General features: G+C 41.5%; 1 non-coding gene across 1 annotated transcript; it reads left to right on the forward strand.

Annotated features, from left to right (window-relative positions):
* The first annotated feature begins 4085 nt into the window (after positions 1-4085).
* On the forward strand, positions 4086-4266 carry LOC118089575 (U4 spliceosomal RNA). The gene has a single exon (XR_004693134.1). It is a non-coding gene; the product is annotated as a U4 spliceosomal RNA (small nuclear RNA).
* Positions 4267-6046: the final 1780 nt, after the last annotated feature.

The raw sequence follows: 6046 nt of genomic DNA on the forward strand, positions 1-6046 counted from the left end.
AGTTTGACTTCTGAAATGTTCAAAATCCAAGGCACAGCTTCCGATTGGTGCAGGTGCCCCAGAAACAATAGCTGACAGCTGCATCGGACATTCGGCTTCCAGAAAATGTTCGAAAACCGGAACACTTACTTCCGGGTTTTTGGCGTTTGAAAACCAAGGCGTTTGAGAACCAAGCTACCACTCTATTACTAAACTGAGTGTAAGCATTATTGCACATACGTGGTATTTTAGGGGAACATAAGGAAATAAGTGGGAAAGGAGTATGACAAGGTTGTATATTGTCTCCCTGCTTATTTAACTTATATGCAGAATTCATCATGCGAAAGGCTGGACTAGATGAATCCCAAGCCAGAATTAAGATTGCCGGAAGAAATATCAACAACCTCAGATATGCAGATGACACAACCTTGATGGCAGAAAGTGAGGAGGAATTAAAGAACCTTTTAATGAGGGTGAAAGAGGAGAGCGCAAAATGTGGTCTGAAGCTCAACATCAAAAAAACCAAGATCATGGCCACTGGTCCCATCACCTCCTGGCAAATAGAAGGGGAAGAAATGGAGGAAGTGAGAGATTTTACTTTCTTGGGCTCCTTGATCACTGCAGATGGTGACAGCAGTCACGAAATTAAAAGACGCCTGCTTCTTGGGAGAAAAGCAATGACAAACCTAGACAGCATCTTAAAAAGCAGAGACATCATCTTGCCGACAAAGGTCCGTATAGTTAAAGCTATGGTTTTCCCAGTAGTGATGTATGGAAGTGAGAGCTGGACCATAAAGAAGGCTGATCGCCGAAGAATTGATGCTTTTGAATTCTGGTGCTGGAGGAGACTCTTGAGAGTCCCATGGACTGCAAGAAGGTCAGACCTATCCATTCTGAAGGAAATCAGCCCTGAGTGCTCACTGGAAGGACAGATCGTGAAGCTGAGGCTCCAATACTTTGGCCACCTCATGAGAAGAAAAGACTCCCTGGAAAAGACCCTCATGTTGGGAAAGATTGAGGGCACAAAGAGAAGGGGACAACAGAGGACGAGATGGTTGGACAGTGTTCTCGAAGCTACGAACATGAGTTTGACCAAACTGCGGGAGGCAGTGGAAGACAGGAGTGCCTGGCGTGCTCTGGTCCATGGGGTCACGAAGAGTCGGACACAACTAAACGACAAAACAACAACAACAAGGAAATAAGTAGGAGGAATAACTATCTGAGGATAATTTTGTAAATTTGAGCTGTGGCATTTGAAGATTCAGAAGTAGTTGGTGACGGTGGGTGGCTCATATGGTGACATGCTACAGGGTGTGTCTTTTGTTGTAAACATGCAGCATGCTGGTGTACGATTTCCTCTGTTCATATTTAGTAAAGGTTAGTCTTTAAAATGGTTGTGTGTGGGGTTTCGCCCTGGCAGAACAACATCCAGAGAGGCTATAAAGAGAATTCAGCTTCAACGAGCTCTGAAAAAATGAATAGGAGTCATTCAGGACATCTTTGCACAACCTCCATTCTTTTCAGCTGAGCCTGCTTAGAAGATGGCATTTCGAGGTGCCATTCCACACTTTCTGACTGGTTCTACACTGGTTAAAGTCCGCTCCTGACTTAGAGATGAAAAAGAGATCTCTCTTGATAAACTGGTGCCACCTTTTGGAATTTATCTTTTTACCAGCAAGAAGCCAAACCCCTATGACTTTGGCATGGACCTCTGCCCCCAAATAAGGAGGAGTATTTTTAGCAAATCACACAGTGTTGAGCCCAAAAGCTAGTAATTTTCAAAAGGTGGCTTACCATTAGGGTTTATATAGTTCTACTTTCCTTTCCTCCCTGTATTTTAAAGAGCATTGTCAACAATTCAAATAGCAGTGCTGAAATCATAAGCCTGGCTACATTGTAAAGCCTTGGAAATGACCCAGAGGGAATATATATATTCAACTCCTCCTCCCCACTACTTTATTTCTTTTAAAAGAAGAATAATAAATTCATCACATGTAAAAATGAATGACTTGATTCTAACTGCTAGTGCACTTTCACTCTTGGCTAATGCTATTCATCCCAGTGCTTTATAACAGGAAAAAGGAGGAGAAAACTGTTGGTGCAATAGTAATATAGAAATAAGAATTCCTGAATACCAAGATCCAAGTTTGGGGCAAGTGCTCTTTGGTGTGAGAACCCCAGGAGAGATTTAAAAGTCACAAAATATGCAGCAAAGCAAATTATGGAAATATAGGCTGCTAGACCTTTAAAATATGCCCTTTCAAGTGAGTTCCAAAATTTCCCTCTTCGCCCAGTACAGGAAAACTTACGTTTGGCAAGTTAAAAATTGGTTTACTTACAAACTCTTCAAAGGTCAGGGTTCATGTGCTTTTCCATACATCAGTCTTTTTTTTTTTGCATAAGCAGTAAAACTTAGTTTAGTTACAAAGTAGTAAAAGTTCCTAGATTATTGTGCCACTCAGTAGTGGCTTGAGAGAGCCATGTGGTTGAGCTGGAGCAACCAGCTCAAACATCTTCACACACTCAGCTTCTCAGGTAGACTGAAGGGGAACCATAAGCTTGATTACTTATTTTCTCCCAAAGTAAGGGAAGTGACATAGCTAAGCCTGGCATGACAGCCTACTCTCTGGTATTAACCCCTTAATGAATTAATTAGACTGAAACATGTTGGATATATGAGAATGGTTATCTCTCAAAAACCAAGGCATGGCATGGCATGGCAACACTGCATTGAACTGTGCAATAGAACAGCAGTAAAAAAACAACAACCCCCAACTCTGTTTTGATTCCCCATTTTTCTCATTTCAGTAGTGAAGAATCAGCCTTTTTTTCTCCGAAAGAAAGGAAAGAAGGTAAAAATTACCAGCCATGCCACAAAGGCCAAAAATCCAGTCTTTGTGTTCCTCTGCTCCTACAGATGCTGGGGTGCTTGAATCAGATGCAGCTCACTCTCTAACCCAATCTATCCGGTTGATTTACAAATGTTGCTTCTGTCTGCATGGTGCTAATAAGGACTCTTGCTGTGCTTGTCCTTGTGCAGAGATAAAGCCAAGAAGCTGAGCCACATGATCAGGCAGTGATATACAGTTGCAGGGGAGAAAATGAGGCAATGGGGTAGAGAGATTTCTGAACAGGCACGGGGTCTTATCCTTCAATTTGGAGACGATCATCGTTACTCATGGGAACACCTTCTTTTTCAGGACTCTGTGACTTCTTAATGTTCAGATTAATCATGATTTCATTACTGGTTCCTTCCGGCCATGCTGGGACCTTCTGCTTCTGGCCATTCTGATTTCCTCACTAGTTTCCTCCTCCTAGAAGCAAACTAAAGCATTGCTTGTGGAACGGGTAGCAACACGCTGATGCTTTTAAAGCGAGCAAACAGGAGCTGATTTGCCAAGAGGAGATTTAGAATGGAGAAGCAGTGGCAAAGGGGAAAGTTTCCTCCCATCAAATGTAGAACACCCTCCCATCAGATGTCAAGGAAATAAACAACCATCTGATTTTTAGAAGACACCTTAAGGCAGCCCTATTTAGGGGAGATTTTAACGTTTGATGTTTTATCGTGTTTTTAATATTGGGAGCTGCCCAGAGTGGCTGGGGAAACCCAGTCACATGGGGGGCATACAATTAATAAAAGTATTCTTATTCTTATACTCGTTCTGTAACTCCAATTTCACTTCTCTGATCTGTCTATTCCATTCCCCCATTAGAACCCCTCGTGGCTTTACTCCTCTTGGGGCTCTTTAACAGATTTGCAAGGGCATTTGCATCCGCTCTGTATTATTTATCAATCAGTGAAACAACCACCAACCAACCAAAAGAAAAGCAGATGGACAACTGGTGACAGGACTCCTCAACTGGGGATGACTGATGGTTTCCCTCTTCTTGCAGCTGAGGTGATGCAGCAGGCAAAGTAAGTTTCTGCACATCAGCCACAACATCTGGATAATCCTGACTAGCAAAATTATTTCTTGGAGTGAATGGCCTTTCTCAGAAATTATAATCATAATAATCTAGGCTGACTTTCCTAAAGGCTCACATGGGGAAAGAATTGTCTACCATCAAAGGGACAATCGTTCAAATTCAAACCAAGCAACCTTTCTGCACGGAGGCAGTGGCAATATCATAGCCAATGAGGTTAATTCAAGGCATGATTATTGCTAATTGAAAACTTCCCTACTTAGCCTGAGAGGACTCCAGATACCAAAGTTGAGGTTGCTGAACAGACTGGGGGTGTTGGGGGGCTGTTGCTGTTGTTGGGTTTTTTGGTATCTTTCTTTGAGAATTTGTTGTGACATATGTGGAAATCGGTTGTGTATTTTTTTAATGTTTTATTTGTTGGTAATGGCTGCTTTTGTTATGTTGTAGTTATGTATCTTTTTCATGCTGTAAACCACCTTGAGCTTGGTTTGAACTGTGGAATGGCAGCATACAGTGGTACCTCCGGTTGCAGATGGGATCCGTCCCAGAGGTCCCATCGGATACCGAGGTTTCCGCAACCTGAGGACCGCTTCTGCGCATGCACGCGGGGCAAAACCCGGTAAAATACTTCCATGTTTGCCGTGTGCGCATCCCGAAGTTTACGTAACCAGAGGGTTACATAAACGGAGGTACGACTGTACAAATAAAATTATGTATGTATGTATGTATGTATGTATGTATGTATGATATATTTGGCATTTCTGCAACAGTTTTGAGTGTTTATGTTGCTTCACACACGGAATTATTAATTTTTCAATAATTCTGTAAGAAACTATTATTATTCCCTCTCCCTTCCAGCTCCCAGCTCCTTTATACTCCAAGGTTCAGTTTTGCCTTCTCTTCTGCCTCCTTTCCATGACATCCTCTGAGGCTTATAAGTGACTGGGAAAGGTCTGGGAGGTTATAGCATCTGACTAGCTGCAGCCTTACCCACTAGCAGTGTATTCAAGCTGATTGCTGATCAGGCAACATCTTCTTTCCATTCCTCACATCTCTACCAACCTTCTTAAAACCAGTACCTGGGGCCAGTAGCGGCATTACACGGGGTCAGTTACTGCTTGTCTTATCAGCGAAGAATCTTTTGCTGTTGTTCATGATAATTTGCTGGGGCCACTATGAATCTGGGCAGTCCTATTAAACCATGTAAACGTTCTCATGCAAAATTCTGAATTCCATCTGTGTCAGATTAACCCACATTGGCAAATGGTTGCCCATCTTTGTGTTTTAAAGCTGCCAAATTTGTATTTCGCATAGCATATATTTAATTCAGTCCCTGAGTAATTTATTTTTGGCACTTCCACAAGTGTTAACCTCTTTTTTAAAAAAATATGCCAGGAATGCAGTAAGTAAATTGATTACCACTTTGCTTACCTGTCTGCCAACCCATAATAATAATAATAATAATAATAATATAAATTTTTATTTATACCCCACCCTCCCCAGTCAAAAACGGGCTCAAGGCAGCTAACACCAATAGAATTACAATAAGACATAAAAAAAGAAAACAATTAAAATACAGATTAAAATAAAATATTAAAATTTAAAATGTAGCCTCATTTTAAGTAGTCCATAAATCCAAACCATGAGGGAGGAAAACACAGGGGTCAGACTGAATCCAACCCAAAGGCCAGGCGGAACAGCTCTGTCTTGCAGGCCCACTATAGAGAGAGGAAAAAAAGAGAGAGAGAGAACTGGAAAATATCTGAAAATCAGCAGCAAAACTAATAAGTACAAAAAGTCTAAACAAACCCTATTGTTTATTTTTTTCTTGTGGGGAGGGGATTTAATTCAAAATACAACATTGACTACAACGTCTTTCAGCTTACCTTCAAGGAATTGCAAAGTGTTTATTTCAAATCCAACTCATCTTGAGGAATGGATGCTGCTGCTGAACACTTCATATGACACGTAACAAATCAAACAGCTCCATCTATCTTGCATCCCCTTTTTTGTGCCTCTGCTCAGTAGGTAAATGAAAACTTTGGAAGGAGCAGAATAGCTATTAATGCGTGGCTGGCGTTCCATCAGCTTCTCAGCACAGGCAATTTGTTTAAAACACTTTTAAAAGGGGGTGACAACTGAG

Source organism: Zootoca vivipara, chromosome 7 (assembly GCF_963506605.1).
Source record: "Zootoca vivipara chromosome 7, rZooViv1.1, whole genome shotgun sequence".
In the NCBI taxonomy this organism is placed as follows: domain Eukaryota; kingdom Metazoa; phylum Chordata; class Lepidosauria; order Squamata; family Lacertidae; genus Zootoca; species Zootoca vivipara.